This window comes from Bombina bombina, chromosome 2 (genome assembly GCF_027579735.1).
Source record: "Bombina bombina isolate aBomBom1 chromosome 2, aBomBom1.pri, whole genome shotgun sequence".
Lineage (NCBI taxonomy): Eukaryota > Metazoa > Chordata > Amphibia > Anura > Bombinatoridae > Bombina > Bombina bombina.
Genome location: NC_069500.1, coordinates 1,391,615,943 through 1,391,632,880, shown reverse-complemented (window position 1 = coordinate 1,391,632,880; position 16,938 = coordinate 1,391,615,943). Strand labels below are relative to the sequence as shown.

The 16,938-nt window shown below is 38.1% G+C and overlaps 1 protein-coding gene across 1 annotated transcript in view; it reads left to right on the top strand.

Moving 5' to 3' along the window:
- Positions 1-16,938, top strand: part of GFRA4 (GDNF family receptor alpha 4) — a 775,783-nt gene that overhangs the window by 270,193 nt on the left and 488,652 nt on the right. The window lies entirely within an intron of this gene.

The window sequence follows — 16,938 nt, the reverse complement described above, 5'->3', positions numbered from 1 at the left end:
TGGGAGACTATAGGAGTCTCAGACATGTTTAATTAATTTGACTAGGGCTATTGGAATATACAGTTGTGTAACTTCTGTGACTCTCTGAACTAGTCATTGACACAAATTCTGCCAGAGAGTTTTATGTTCTGTTAAAGGGACACTGAACCCAAATTTTTTCTTTCGTGATTTAGATAGAACATGACATTTTAAGCAACTATCTAATTTACTCCTATTATCAAATTTTCTTCATTCTCTTGGTATCTTTATTTGAAATGCAAGTATCTAAGTTTAGATGCCGGCCCATTTTTAGTGAACAACCTGGGTTGTTCTTGCAGATTTGTGGATACATTCATCCACCAATAAAAAAGTGCTGTCCAGAGTACTGAACCAAAAAAAAAAAAAAAAAAGTTTAGATGTCTTCTTTTTCAAATAAAAATAGCAAGAGAACGAAGAAAATTTGATAATAGGAGTAAATTAGAAAGTTGCTTAAAATTGCATACTCTATCTGAATCTCAAAAGAAAAAATTTGGGTTCAGTGTCCCTTTAACATTGAAATATAGGTTGGAATCATATAGTGTTAATATTAGTTGTCTATATTTGCTTTTCCCATTAGAAATAACAGTAACAAATCAAAATGCAATATTCATCTGAAACGAATGCACACATGGATGAAATTCATCGGAATTGAACTTTTGGAAACATCTGAAACTCTTTTTTGGATGAAACAATTTTTTGACTAGAAAAAACAACCTCTTTATTAATAATCATTTTGTATAAGGGTGAATTTGGGGGTTAGACTTAGGTTTTTTTAAGGGGGGATTGAGTGGGTTAGAGTAGGGGTATGTGGGTGGTGGGTTGTAATGGGGGGTTGTTCTTTTTTTTTACAGGTAAAAGAGCCGATTACTTTGGGGCAATGCCCTACAAAAGGCCCTTTTAAGGGCTGGTAATAGAGCTGATTACTTTTTGCAATTTAGATTAGGGTAGGGATTTTTTTTTATTTTGGGGGGCTTTGTTATTTTATTAGGGGGCTTAGATTAGGTGTAATTAGCTTAAAATTCTTGTAATCTTTTTTTTTATATTTTTGTAATTTAGTGTTTGTTTGTTTTTTGTAATTTAGTTTAGTGTATTTAATTGTATTTTAGTTTAGATATTTATAGTTTATTTAATTAATTTATTGATAGTGTAGGTGTATTTATAACTTAGGTTAGGATTTATTTTACAGGTAATTTGGTAATTATTTTAACTAGGTAGCTATTAAATAGTTATTAACTATTTAATAGCTATTGTACCTAGTTAAATAAATACCAAGTTACCTGTAAAATAAATATAAACCCTAAAATAGCTACAATGTAATTATTAATTATATTGTAGCTATCTTAGGGTTTATTTTATAGTTAAGTATTTAGATTTAAATAGGAATAATTTAGTTAATATTATTAATATTATTTAGATTTATTTTAATAATAATTAAGTTAGGGGTGTTAGAGTTAGATAGGGTAAATATAGTTAATATATAATATAATAACTATATTAATTATTAACTATATTAATAATATATATAATATAATAACTATAATAACTATATTAACCCTAATATAATTAGGGTTAATATAGTTAATATAGGTGGCGGCGGTGTAGGGGGATTAGATTAGGGGGTAATACATTTATTATAGGTGGCGGCGGTGTAGGGGGATTAGATTACAGGTAAAAGAGCTGATTACTTTGTGACAATGCCCCGCAAAAGGCCCTTTTAAGGGCTGGTAAAAGAGCTGATTACTTTGGGGCAATGCCCCGCAAAAGGCCCTTTTAAGGGCTGGTAATAGAGCTGGTTACTTTGGGGCAATGCCACGCAAAAGGCCCTTTTCAGGGCTATTTGTAGGGTTAGACTTAAGTTTAGTGGTAGGGAAATTTTAGTATTTTAGTGGTTAATAAATTTAATATAGGTGGTGGCGGTATAGGGGGATTAGATTAAGGGTTAATAATTTTAATATAGGTGGCGGCGGTGTAAGAGGGTCAGATTAGGGGGTAGTACATATAATATAGGTGGCGGCGGTGTAGGGGGCTCACATTAGGGGTTAATATAATTTAAATAGGTAGCGGCGGTGTAGGGGGATCATATTAGAGGGTAATATAGTTTAAATAGGTGGCGGCGGTGTAGGGGGATCATATAGTTTAAATAGGTGGCGGCAGTGTAGGGGGATTATATTAGGGGGTAATATAGTTTAAATAGGTGGCGGCGTTGTAGGGGGATCATATTAGAGGTACATATAGTTGATGTAGCTGGCGGCGGTGTAGGGGGGTCAGATTAGGGGGTATGACATCTGTAGCTGGCGGCGGGGTCCGGGAGCGGCAGTTTAGGGGTTAATATATTTATTGTTAGGAGTGAGAGGGGGGATTGCGGATAGAGGGGTATACGTGTCGGGCTATGTTTGGGAGGCGTGTTAGACAGTAACGGGTGATTTTATAACTTAGTCAGTTTTTTTATGCGGCGGCAGTTTCTAAAGTGCTGTAAGTCACTGTCGACTCCAGAAATTTGTACTTACGCAGATTTCTGGACATCGCTAGTTTGTCAGACTTACGGCGCCGTATATGTGATAGCTCGAGTTGCAAGCTGAAACTACGGTCAGCGCAGGTTTCCACGCTTGCGCCGAAACCTGCACCGTATATCAGTAAACCAGAGATTTACAAAAATTCATCTTAGATTTTCATGCAAATGTATTTTTTAACCTTTAATTGCACAGTGGAAAAAAAATTGGATTTTAAATACCATTTTCATTTTTAGAGATAATCTAAAACTCAATGAGTAAGTCAGTTCTTTATGTATAGTGCTATAATCCTATTTTCTTTTTATGCCCTCAAAAAAATGTTATATTAAAAGAGAAATATACAGTAAAGTACAAAAATACCCCATGGAAAGAAAAAATATATAAAAGTGTAAAGAAAACTATATCATTGATTGAAACTTATTGAAAAAGATTTTTTTTCATCCTTTTTTGTCTGTGGCAAAATAAAGAAAAAATAGATCATTCTACACATTTTTCTAGCCAACTGTGTAAACATGATTAACTGTCTCCATACAGTTGCTGCGGCTATTAGAAAATCTTATTTTATTTATGTATATATTGCATGTATGTATTATACATTTAATTAGCGCTACCATGTTGCACATGATCTATTGATCTAGTATCATGCTGTAGGAGTCATGTGTCATTAGCGTATATTTTGTTAATTCTGGATTGTGTTTATTTATGTAAATTATCCTTTCGCATTGTATTGATGTTTTACTATATCTTTATCTCACTGCTGAATGTTTATTATGATATGTTAATTTTATTACTATAGCAACCTGCACTTTTTTGTGCACTTTCTGTGTGGGGAGGGGCTTTAGGGCTTTATATTGTTGCTTTTCACTCCACTCTGGTTTGTTTGAGAAGGGGAGACAGTCACTATCAAAAAAAAAATAATCTAGATTTTTTCACCAAAATCCATTAAGTGCAGTGATTTGCCTTCACCCTGGTATTTGTCTCTTTGTAGTCAGTATATATATACTGATCCAATATATAATAATAAACTATATAACTTCTGATCAATGACAATTAGAAGATCAGTATATATATACTGATCCAATATATAATAATAAACTATATAACTTCTGATCAATGACAATTAGAAGATCAGTTTTAAATGTATGTTTTTTTTCCCAAAAGAAATCTGAACCATGCAAGTTACTTGTTAAATCCTTGCAAACCTTGAAACCCTGTTTGACCCTGAGCGGTTAGAGTGAGTTACGTGAGTAAATATGGGGTTATGAGCTAGAGAAAGGGAATCAGCACTCTGACACATAGCGCTCGATTTATCAAGACTTCGCCTCCCTGAGACTGCAGGTTCTCAAGCAAACCTGAAGTCAAAATTTATCAAGCAGGGGTCATCTGACAGCTGCTTGCCTACCCTCAGCTTCTGCCTGAGCGTAATTGGGCAGGGGGCGGGATTGCAAGCAAGCGCAAAATAGTGGTTGTGTGTAATGTTGAATTTCTGCCAGAGGAGAGCTGGGGCAGACAGAGGCGCCTATCTACGCCACTGTCCGCTCCTGCTTGATAAATCTAGCCCTTAGGTGGAGAATTTCAATCTCCCTGGTCTCGTCCGAACGCCCGCACATGATTGGCTGATGCCCGGCCAGGAGGCGGGGTTACGCGGGAGCGCAAAATAGTGTGTGTGCAATGCTGAATTCCGGCAGCGGGTTACTGTCTGCCCCAGCTCGCCTGTGGCCCTGTCAGCACTAGATTGATAATTCAAGCCCATAGTGTTTTTTTCTGACTTTATACCTTTCCACTGATTATGGAATTACTTGCAATACACCTGCCTAACTATTCAAATGTGGGATTGTTGGCTATGTTTACTCTCTCGGTATGTGGGATTGCTGACTATATTTATAATTTCTTAATTTGGATGATATATAACTATTTATAACTAACTTCTATATTGTAGAATTACAGGCTATATTCATATCCTCTGTATGTGATATTGCTGGTTATATTAATACATTCTGTATGTAGATTACTGACTATATAGTTTACCTAATATGTTGGATTACAGGATATATTCATACCATCTGTATATTGTATTGCTGGCTATATTCGTGTCCTCTGCTTGCTGAAATCCTGACTATGTTCCTACCCTCTGTATGTGGGATTACTGGTTATAATTCTACCCTTTTTATGTCGGATTTTTGGTTGTAACTGTAAAATCTGTGTGAGAGTTTGCTTGCTATATTCATACCCTCTGTATATTGGGTTGCTGGTTATAATCTTCCCCTCTGTATGTGGGATTTCTGACTATACTTGTACCCTCTGTATTAAAACTTGCTGGCTATATTTATACCCTCTGTATGTGGGATTGCTGGCTATATTCATACCCTCTGTATATGGGGTTGCTGGTTATAAGTTTCCCCTCTGTATATGGGGTTGCTGGTTATAATTTCCCCCCTGTATGTGGGATTGCTGGTTATATTCCTATTCTCTTTATGTGGGATTACAGGCTATACTTGTAACCTCTGTATGAGAGCTTGCTGGCTATATTAATACCCTCTGTATGTGGGATTGCAGGCTATATTTATACTCTCTGAATTTGGAATTGCTGGCTATATTCATACCCACTGTATATTGGATTGTTGGCTGTATTCATACCCGTTGTATGTGGGGTATGCTTGTTATATTCATACCCCGTTTGTAAGATTTGTGGCTATAGTCATACCCTCTGCATGTAGGTTTGCTGGCTATAGTGATTACCTTTTTTTAAGCTAGATTACAAGTGGAGCCCAAATTAGCGCTCCCGCTTCAACTCTGCTAGACAGAGACTTTATGTATGCATCGGGATAAGCGCTTGTATTATAATTTGAAAGTTAAAAGTTTGCATGCAAAAAAGAATATCGTGACTGTGTTAACTTCTTTTCCCATAGAAATCAACAGAGAGAAAAAAATAAAAAAAATAATGCCCATACTCATGCACTAGGTATAGATATGTATTTTATACGAACAGTATCAGATATACAGGGAGTGCAGAATTATTAGGCAAGTTGTATTTTTGAGGATTAATTTTATTATTGAACAACAACCATGTTCTCAATGAACCCAAAAAACTCATTAATATCAAAGCTGAATAGTTTTGGAAGTAGTTTTTAGTTTGTTTTTAGTTATAGCTATTTTAGGGGGATATCTGTGTGTGCAGGTGACTATTACTGTGCATAATTATTAAGCAACTTAACAAAAAACAAATATATACCCATTTCAATTATTTATTTTTACCAGTGAAACCAATATAACATCTCAACATTCACAAATATACATTTCTGACATTCAAAAACAAAACAAAAACAAATCAGTGACCAATATAGCCACCTTTCTTTGCAAGGACACTCAAAAGCCTGCCATCCATGGATTCTGTCAGTGTTTTGATCTGTTCACCATCAACATTGCATGCAGCAGCAACCACAGCCTCCCAGACACTGTTCAGAGAGGTGTACTGTTTTCCCTCCTTGTAAATCTCACATTTGATGATGGACCACAGGTTCTCAATGGGGTTCAGATCAGGTGAACAAGGAGGCCATGTCATTAGATTTTCTTCTTTTATACCCTTTCTTGCCAGCCACGCTGTGGAGTACTTGGACGCGTGTGATGGAGCATTGTCCTGCATGAAAATCATGTTTTTTTTGAAGGATGCAGACTTCTTCCTGTACCACTGCTTGAAGAAGGTGTCTTCCAGAAACTGGCAGTAGGACTGGGAGTTGAGCTTGACTCCATCCTCAACCCGAAAAGGCCCCACAAGCTCATCTTTGATGATACCAGCCCAAACCAGTACTCCACCTCCACCTTGCTGGCGTCTGAGTCGGACTGGAGCTCTCTGCCCTTTACCAATCCAGCCACGGCCCATCCATCTGGCCCATCAAGACTCACTCTCATTTCATCAGTCCATAAAACCTTAGAAAAATCAGTCTTGAGATATTTCTTGGCCCAGTCTTGACATTTCAGCTTGTGTGTCTTGTTCAGTGGTGGTCGTCTTTCAGCCTTTCTTACCTTGGCCATGTCTCTGAGTATTACACAACTTGTGCTTTTGGGCACTCCAGTGATGTTGCAGCTCTGAAATATGGCCAAACTGGTGGCAAGTGGCATCTTGGCAGCTGGACGCTTGACTTTTCTCAGTTCATGGGCAGTTATTTTGCGCCTTGGTTTTTCCACACGCTTCTTGCGACCCTGTTGACTATTTTGAATGAAACACTTGATTGTTCGATGATCACGCTTCAGAAGCTTTGCAATTTTAAGAGTGCTGCATCCCTCTGCAAGATATCTCACTATTTTTGACTTTTCTGAGCCTGTCAAGTCATTCTTTTGACCCATTTTGCCAAAGGAAAGGAAGTTGCCTAATAATTATGCACACCTGATATAGGGTGTTGATGTCATTAGACCACACCCCTTCTCATTACAGAGATGCACATCACCTAATATGCTTAATTGGTAGTAGGCTTTCGAGCCTATACAGCTTGGAGTAAGACAACATGCATAAAGAGGATGATGTGGTCAAAATACTCATTTGCCTAATAATTCTGCACTCCCTGTATATATATATATATATATATATATATATATATATATATATATATATATATATATAGAAATATATATTCAATAATAAAAAGTACATTATTTACTATGCTCCTTGCATCTTTGACAATCACCTCAACCCATGCTAGACTGCAGGACTTCTGTCGTGCAGCACCTACCCTCTGGAACACTCTCCCTCGTCCTGTCAGGCTTTCCCCTAATCGTTCTTCTTTTAAATGCTCCATGAAGACCTTTTTGTTCAGAGAAGCCCATTCAGTAATAAATTAATTTCCCTTACCTAACATTTCCCTCATCTAACTCTGCATTATCATCTTTCTCAATCTTGCAGTCCTCACCTCCTGTTTCTCAACCTCCTACCCTTCTAAATTGTAAGTTCCCTCGGGAATAGGGCCCTTAATTCCTCCTGTATGTGTTTGTAAATTCCCCTTTCCTCTCTCTGACCACCATCTACCAACATTCTCTCTTACTCTAACTGCAGCATCCTTGCAAGCCCCCCAAAAACAGAAACCTCTATTTTATCCCTCTCTTGCCCAGACCTAGTGAACTTACAGAATAATTATGCACTTAAATCAACACTTGACAAAGCTGCACCATTTACTGTTCACCAGTCATCATGCACTCGACGACAGCTGAACATTAGTGGAGGGAATCATGATTTCCTGCTTTATAAATTCAACCTCAAATCATATAACTCTTCCTGGCGAAACAAGTCTATTTCTCCTCCCTTGTGTCATCTAATGTATCCTACCCCAGAAGGCTGTTCTCAACCTTTAACTCCCTTCTACGTCCGCCTGCTCCTCCACTCACTACCAAACTCAATGCTCAGATGATTGCTGATAACTTCAAAAATAAAGTTGACTTAATTAGAAAAGACATCTCTCCCTCACACCCCTCAAACCCAACCGTCCTACCTACCCCTTCTACTAACAAAACTTTCTGCTACTTCCCCCCTCTAACAGAGGAAGACATCCTTATATGCCTATCTTCTGCTGATCTCACAACATGCCCACTTGACCCTATTCATTCACAACTTCTTCCATTTCTCTCTGCTTCTCTAACTCCTGCCCTAACTCATCTCTTTAACCAGTCTCTTGTTATTGGCACATTCCCAGATACATTTAAGCATGCATCAATCATACAATACTATCCCGCCACCCCTTCAAACTATCAGCCGGTCTCCTTATTTCCCTTTGCCTGCAAAGTATTGGAACGACTAGTCTATAATTGCCTAACTCAATTTCTCTCAACTAACTCTGGTTTCCACACTAAACACTCAACAGAAACCGCTCTTAGTAACGTAACAAATGATCTGCTATCAGCTAAAGCAAAGGGACACTACTCCTTACTTATTCTTCTGAACCTATCAGCTGCTTTTGACACAGTTGACCATCCTCTCCTCTTACAAATCCTACATTCATTTGGCATCAGAGATGCAGCCCTGGTTTGCTTCATAATTTTCAAATTGCTCGTTTACAGTTTCCTTTAACCCCATATCCTCTAATCCTCTGCCTCTTTCAGCTGAAGTACTGCAAGGCTTTGCCTTGGATCCCTTTTTTGTCTCTATACATCCTTCCTTGGAAAAATGATATCCTCAGTTGACTTCCAGTGCCACTTATATGCTGATGATACCCAAATCTATACTTCCTCTTGGAGGTACTCAAACTATCTCTAAGTCAATCCGTCTAAATCTAAACTGCTTCTTATTTCCTCCTCTTCGAGACATCCATCACCTGACATTTCTCTGACAGGTAGAGACTCTATTACTGATTCCATAAACATTCTAAGTATTCTAAAAATAAATACATAAATAAAATGAAGGAGGGAGCTCCCTGAAACAAGCAAATAAGTGAGTGATCGTTTTTATTAAAAATGTACTCAGTTGATACAACCCACATATTATTACATGTATGCAATATCAGGCAAGCAACACAAATTAAAGTACAATAGAAAGGAGCACTGATAAGGAGTTAGAAAAGCTTTAATTGTCTATTTACAAACATTCCCATAGACTTTAATATAGAATTTGTAGAAAAATCAATAGATTTTTCTCTAGTATTGTTAGATAATAATAAAATGAACCGATATAAAGAAAAATAAAAAGTTGGCCACCTACTTATTAATCAAAATAACAAGTACATTTGCAAACAGAATTTTCCTTTTAACCTCTCTGTGGAGTGTGTGACAAGCTAAGCACAATTTGCTTAGTGTCCCTTTAATTTCCTCACAGATTTTTTTCTATCTATTGTGAAAGCTGCACAAGTCTGAACTATTCTGAGAGTACACCAGAACATACAATATATCTGTTGTTGTTTGCTGATTTATTTAATGTGCCAGTTTATAGGACAACAGTTATTGGTACATTAATATTTTTCTACATAGAGTTGAGATTAGTGTTTTCCAGTGACCTCCCCAGTAAAGGCAGGGGGGCATTCACACCCTGCATAATGGCTACCCCCCATGTGCCCCCCAACTATGATCATCCCTCATTTGCCCACCTCTACTTCCACCTGACCCCTCCCACAGAATGTCTCAACTCTGCCCATGGGACGGCCAATCCCACACAAAGGCTACAGTATCTCCCCTGTTGTGGCCCCACCCACAACAAAACATTGGTGACCCTCCAGCAAGTGCCCTCCCTATAAAAAAAATTGTGGAGACACAAAATAAGGCAAGTCAGGGTTTCATAAAAGGATATTAAAGGAGAGTAAAGAGATAAAATATGGCAGGCCATACAACTGTCCCTATTTGAGGGGGAAAGTCCCTTATTCTGAGCTTTGTCCCTCTGAGGCAGTTATATGACCTTATTTGCAGAATTTCCCTTAGCCTCACCCAGAGAACACCCAGACACACCCACAACCATACCCACTAACCACAAATGATCCCACTCATCCCAATACAGCTCCACCCACAAAACATGAAGGGCCCCCATCAACCTCCTGAGTCCCTGATACCCAACCACAAATGTTCGAAGGTATGATATGGTGATGTAGGTTAGGATCAGAATTTTGAACTTAAAGTCTAATAGAGACAATAGAATTGCACAGTTTAAAATACATAATAAAAGACAATGCAATAACAAAACAAATTTATTTTTATGTTCCTTGTTCCCTGTATCACCTTGCAAGCAACAGCCAATCACAGACTTCTGTATAAGAGCTGTACAATTGTGCAAATGCTTAGTAGTAGCAGGTGCCTTAACCCTTTAATGACAAATTGAAATCCCGCGATCGTGCACAGGATTGCAAGATTTCAATCATGGGATCGGGTCAAGGGGGCGTCCCTATAAAGCTAGGCACACCCTCCAGAATGCAATCTCATCCAGAAAGCGTTGTTGGCTTTAGGACAGCCAAACGGCTCGGATGTTCTATTCCATCCTAACGGCCTTAAAGCCTGGCGCTGTTAGGATGGAATAGAATGCCGCAACGGTGTTAAAAGGTTAAAAAAGTGTGCACATAAAAGGCTGTGCGCACTCCTCCAAGAAATAGCAGCTGCCCTGTTATAGTCATTTGTTTGCACTAGGTCTTTAACAAATAAAGGCTTCTGCCTGTACAAACAATTAATTGTAAAGTATATGCTCATGGGTGTGCATGTATCTTAAAGGGACAGTCTAGGCCAAAATAAACTTTCATGATTCAGATAGAGCATGTAATTTTAAACAATTTTCCAATTTACTTTTATCACCAATTTTGCTTTGTTCTCTTGGTATTCTTAGTTGAAAGCTTAACCTAGGAGGTTCATATGCTAATTTCTTAGACCTTGAAGCCAACCTCTTTCAGATTGCATTTTAACAGTTTTTCACCACTAGAGGGTGTTAGTTCACGTATTTCATATAGATAACACTGTGCTCGTGCACGAGAAGTTATCTGGGAGCAGGCACTGATTGGCTAGTCTGTCAAAAGAACTGAAAAAAGGGGCAGTTTGCAGAGGCTTAGATACAAGATAATCACAGAGGTTAAAAGTATATTAATATGGGGCGTGTCTTAGCAGCCGCCATGTCCAGACGCTTATCTCACATGCTCCAGGCCTCATAACAGAAATATATTGTTTATTTCTCCTCTGCTATAAATTTCAGATCCCTATTTACTGGAAACGACTTCATGAAGCTCGGCGGATCAGATTGATACCTAACTTATGGGGTTTATATATTCAGATCGATCACTTAAAGTATCTGGACAGGCAAGGCGGAAATATTTCTTTTATCAGCTCCCCCCCCCGTCTGCGGGGTAAAGCAGACAAACTACATAGCCACTACAAGGGGGTTTAACTAAGTGTCACAATGGATGGTGCTACACATGCCGAAATTCGAGATTTAGTAGCTGCACTGGCTCGGAAAATGGACTATCACTTTGCTCATCTTATATTCCTTATTAAAGCCCGCCCTCAAGAGCCAACGCACCCGGAGAGAAAAATGGTGGCTTTATTGGAGCAAGACAAGCAGAGACACTACCCGCAGTCTTCTCTCAGTCTAGTGGGGATGTCTAGGCACGCTGCGGATCCAAGAGGACCTTTCTGTGGTCCACAGCAGCAAGTTGTCAAAGTTTGGAAGATCTTAATTACTCACATGACCATTTTACTATGGAGGTCGGGAGAACCCCTGAAAGGATGCAGTCATTAGTGCGGGAGGATGCGGCCGACCACCCGACACAAAGCTTAGTTCCTTCAAACACTCAGGGGACGACCGGCAGCTTAAAGCGCTTTGTGAGACTCTCTCTGATGGGGATTGATGCAATCTTGCTCGTACGCACTTACCGGTTACCCCAACATCAGAAGTCCAACACATTCTTGAAAGACGACTTTAGAGAACTTTCTCATATTTTTGGCTCTACAGAGACCTGTTGCATTCCCAGCAGTAATCCAAGCAAAATACGTAAGGGTATAGGGTAAATGTACCTGGTTTTACCTTGCTGTGTTGTGCACAACAGTCCCTCAAATGCACATGATAACTTGTTGGTTGGAAATACAAATATGAGACTGGGCTGCCAGCTAGATATATCCTGTTTCTCTGATGACTTTACAGTTAAGATCCTTCTAAAAGCAACTATAATATTTTGGACATAATTTCATTTGCACTTATCTTTCAGTTATGCTTTCATGATGTGGTTGGTGAAGTAATGCCTTTTTTCTTTCTTTTTTTTTTTTTTTAAGCTTCCCACTTACTATTGATGGCTACCTAGGTAGATGATTAGCCACAGGTCTTGTCTCCTAACATTAGCTCACTTTGGGTACAGAGTATGCATAATTTAATAGAGGGCCCATGTAGGTAGTATATGGAAAGTGTGCACTCCTGGTGTCTCGTGTGACATTTTATTATAAGGGAGCACCGGGGCATCATATTTGCTTAAGGTTATTTACCTTATTTTTTTTTTTTTGAGCAAGACTTTAAATTGGAAACTTAAATGAGAGGTTAGCTGCTATGATACTGGAGTGACCCAGAAGGGGTCATACAGTTAGTACATCCAAAACATTGCAAATAAGCACCTTCCCCCCCAGAATATATTGTACACCATATAACTTTAGAAGGTTTATGTACATATCTATTTAAATTCACTCAGATTAGTGAATTCCTCTGCGGTATTAACCCGCAGCCTAATCTCAATCTCCTAAAGAATTATACCTCTTAGCTAAAACAGTTAGTTATTTTTGTTAAACAGTTTAATTTCAAGTATCATCCTAATAGGCACTTTTTTGGGGATAAAGAGGTTCTATAGTAAAGTACACTAAATTAAAAAATGTAAGGTATCATTGCAAGTTCAGCAATATGTGAAACTATGTTATGTTAGAATTATAGTATGACATATCAGCTCTAAGAAGGGACTCCATAGGCCTCTAAGTGCTATATGTTCCTCTTATTCAAGTGCAATTATTTAGATTCTGATACATATCGGGAGTTATCTGTCTGTAATATGTCATGTAAATCTGAATTTGTTTTCACTCTGTGGAGGTAATATTTATGATATTGTTATGTGACTGTAGTCCTGCTAAATACCTTAATAAAAAAACTGATTTAAAAAAAAAAAGTATATTAATATAACTGTTGGTTATGCAAAACTGTGTCAAAACGTGGTTTAGAAATTATTTGCTGTATAAAAAGTAAAAATAAAAATAAAAATAAGCAAAAATACAAAAATATAAATAAAAATAATCCTAGGGAATCTTCAAACCCTGAAAATAAAAGATAATAACAATAGTGTAATACTGTATTATAATTCAACAATCAAGGAATAAATAGCTCACCATAGCTCTGTCAACGCGTTTCGGCCCACAAGAGAGGCCTTTATCAAGACTTGCTTATTTTTGCTTATTTTTATTTTTATTTTTACTTTTTATACAGCAAATAATTTTTCTACATGGAAACATAACCCCTCCACATAAGCCCCCTTTTTGGGATCACCCTCACTAGTTTGTGCACATACTAATCATTTATTTTTTGTTTTTTATCTTTTGGATTTTTTACATCTTTTTTGGACTTATCTTTATCACTATTTTGGATTGACTGCACGGATTATTCTTTGTCACCATATTTTGATAGAACCTTTTTTCATCTACCTTCATTTTGATGTTTTTAAATGTTTCTTTGAAATGTTTTTTGCAAAGCTTTTTTAATAGAACTTTTGAATCTGCTGGATTTGCACTATTCATTTATACCACGTTTTTGGACAACACTTAAATTTGGACAGTTTATTTTTTGGATACACATGTGAAAATCTATTTATATCTCTTAACTTTGAGAAGGGATTTTTGGACACTACTTACCCTTTTTTTTATATATCTCTTAACTTTGAGAAGGGATTATTGGACATTATTTACTTTTCATTGTTTTTTATTATTTGTTATTGTTTATCATTTTCTGATTTATGCCAACACAACTATATATGAGACGAACTTTATGAGACATTATACATACAGCTAAAAAGCAAAACACGCGTGTTTTTATAGATTTTTATAGATATTTATGTGTTTATGTGTTTTTACACATTATTTCTTGCCGTTCTGCTAAAATATATTTTAAACGACACCCTTGTTTTATATGTTTAATATGTATTAAATGCTTTTATGTATCAACTGTGCCACTCTTAGATCTTATATCTAGATATCAAAACCTACACATCTATACAGCACAACTACCATAATTGTAGCTGAGCTATAGCGCTATACATTTTTTCAGACAGAATACCATATTTTCACACCTATACCGCACCAGACCTCGCCAAGATTTGGCGCTCCTTTCTAAACCACGTTTTGACACATATTTTCTAAAAGTGGGCACCTGGGGACCCACTATAGACAGGAGCTATAGGTCCATACTTTCAGCGCTGTAAGAAAACATTGAATCTATCGGTTATGCAAAACTGGGAAATGGGTAATAAAGGGATTATCTATCTTTTAAAACAATAACAATGCTGGTGTAGACTGTCCCTTTAAGAACTATATAGCAGCAATGCTTGCAACAATGTTTAATATTAGCCTACCTAGGTATGCTCTTCAGCATTGGATGCCAAAGTAAATTTGGTAATAGAAGTAAATTGGAAACTTTTTTTTAACATTGTATTCTTTTTTAATTTTGACTTTCATGTGTCTTAAATTTCCCTAAGTATAAGAAGTTAGTAAGATGATTGTCAGAGGGGAACAGTCGGTACTAAATTATGGCTGATGTCGATGAGCCAAGCAGTGCTATTTAAAATGTATTCAGGGAAAGGTCCAGGAGGGAGGAAGGTCAGATAAGGGACTTGCAAAACTCCCGGTAGGAGATGCTGAGAATGTGAATTAGTTTTTCTGTTGTATGTTGTTATTAGGAGGCAGCAGAAATGTTGCAGTATTGAATTAGTTATTGTACACTGTTGTCAAGGAGGGAGTATAATCTAGTACTACATGTGTGCCCAAAGTGATAAACCATACATTTTTACTGGCACTGTGCCTCTGAGTAGGGCTGCCAGTATTTAACCGATCAGTCCTGTATTTTAGCAGGATGTGCAGGAAAATCTTCACAAAAATACCAGTCACTTAAAAGGGCATAATACCCATGAGCTAAACCACTTGAAAGTGATGCAGCTTAAAGGGATACTAATCCCAATTTTTTTTTTTTTTAAGATTCATATAGAGCATGTGATTTTAAGCAACTTTCTAATTTACTCCTAAATCTGCTAATAGTTATACTTCAGCTGCTGCCCAGCTGCAAATTGAAAAGAAAAACTAAAAACAAAAAACACAATAGCCAGTCAGCATCACCAGTGTCGAGGTCATGCATTGCTTTGCTGTGATCTCACAAGATTTCAGTGATAAAATTATTTATTTGTATGTTACTGGCAGCCAAGGGGTAAAATGACTGAAACTTGTGAAAAATATGCATAGTGGGATCAAGAGAGGGGGCTAAGATAGAGCTTATGGGGTGGGTGGTATTGTGAGACCCTACCTAACATCATTCCCAGTGTTTTTGTGGAGGACAACTGGTAACCCTACCTCTGAGCTGCCATCTCGTTTTATTTGGCTTCAATTATGGTAGGTATCCCATGCATAGGCAGAACTACCATTGGTGCAGCAGGTGCAGTTCCACCAGAGCCCAAGTGCAAACCTCCCTATATTTGTAACTGGGTATCAGGGACTCAGGATGTTGATGGGGGCCCATCACCATTTTGTGGGTGGAGATGTGTGGGGAGGGGGGTCATGGGTGGTTAGAGGGTGGAGTTGTGGGTGTGTCTGGGCAGTTTGTGAGTGTGCCTTGATGTTCTATGGGTGGGGCTAAGAGAAATTCTGCAAATAGGGGCAAATAACTATCTCAGAAGGACAGTGGGACAGAGCTCAGAATCAGGGACTGTCCCTCTCAAATAGGGATGGTTGGGAGGTCTGGATTCAGTTGGTGGTAGGAGAGACTGGGACAGCTAAGGATAACAGATTAGGGCAGTTGACATAAGACTGGGACATGCCATATAATTTGGGACACTAACAAGAATAAAATTGGCATTTCCAGCAACCTATTAGTGGTGTAGGGGGCAAATGCTTATCCTGAATGAGCCAGGAAAACATGTGGGTGGAGTCACTTTGATTCTGTGGGAGGAGCCAACACAGATAGGGGGAGGTGATGTGTGTTCTGTGGTGGTTCACGGTGTGGCTTGGAAGTCTGGATTTGGATAGGCAGGAAAAAAGAGCAAAAGGGTGTCATGAGATGCAGGACACAGCATAGAAGGTGCAATGTTATTTTATTGCAGAGCATAGTAGTATACAGACTGCAAAATACATCAGACTTAGTAACTGTGACATAGACTATAACGGCTAAAGGCCATGCCCCCATCCGGTGACATCACACTCCCACTCTCAACACGTCTTCCCCTTTTCCAAAAGATAAAGCATACATTTTTTTTTAGAGTACATCAAATAACAAGGTTTACAAGAAGCATACATTTTTTTTTTTTTTAGTGTACAACAAATAACAAGTTATAAGAGAATATTTATGAACCACAAGAAACATAATCCTGTCTTGGACATCGGGGTAGACTACCCTAGTCCACAGTGACCATGGTATTATTCTGCCCAATCTTCTGGTCACTGCTCTAACTGCAGTGCTAATCCTGGTAGTGGGCTGGAAGTTTCACAATTCTTCCACATGACGTCATTTTACATGAACTGTCCTCTGATACAGAAGAAGGTGATTGAGAGTCTGCTGGAAGCAAAGAAGTATCCCCACTGTGGTCTTGCTGAGGGGAAGTTACCCCTCTTAAAACAGGGGATCCCACCATCTGTGGTTCTGAGGCATCCAGTCCCAAACTCTCAGGTACTGGCTGAAGATGTCTTCAATTTTGATGTGTGACTGTCCCTCCTTCTGTAAGGATTACATAAGACCTTGGTT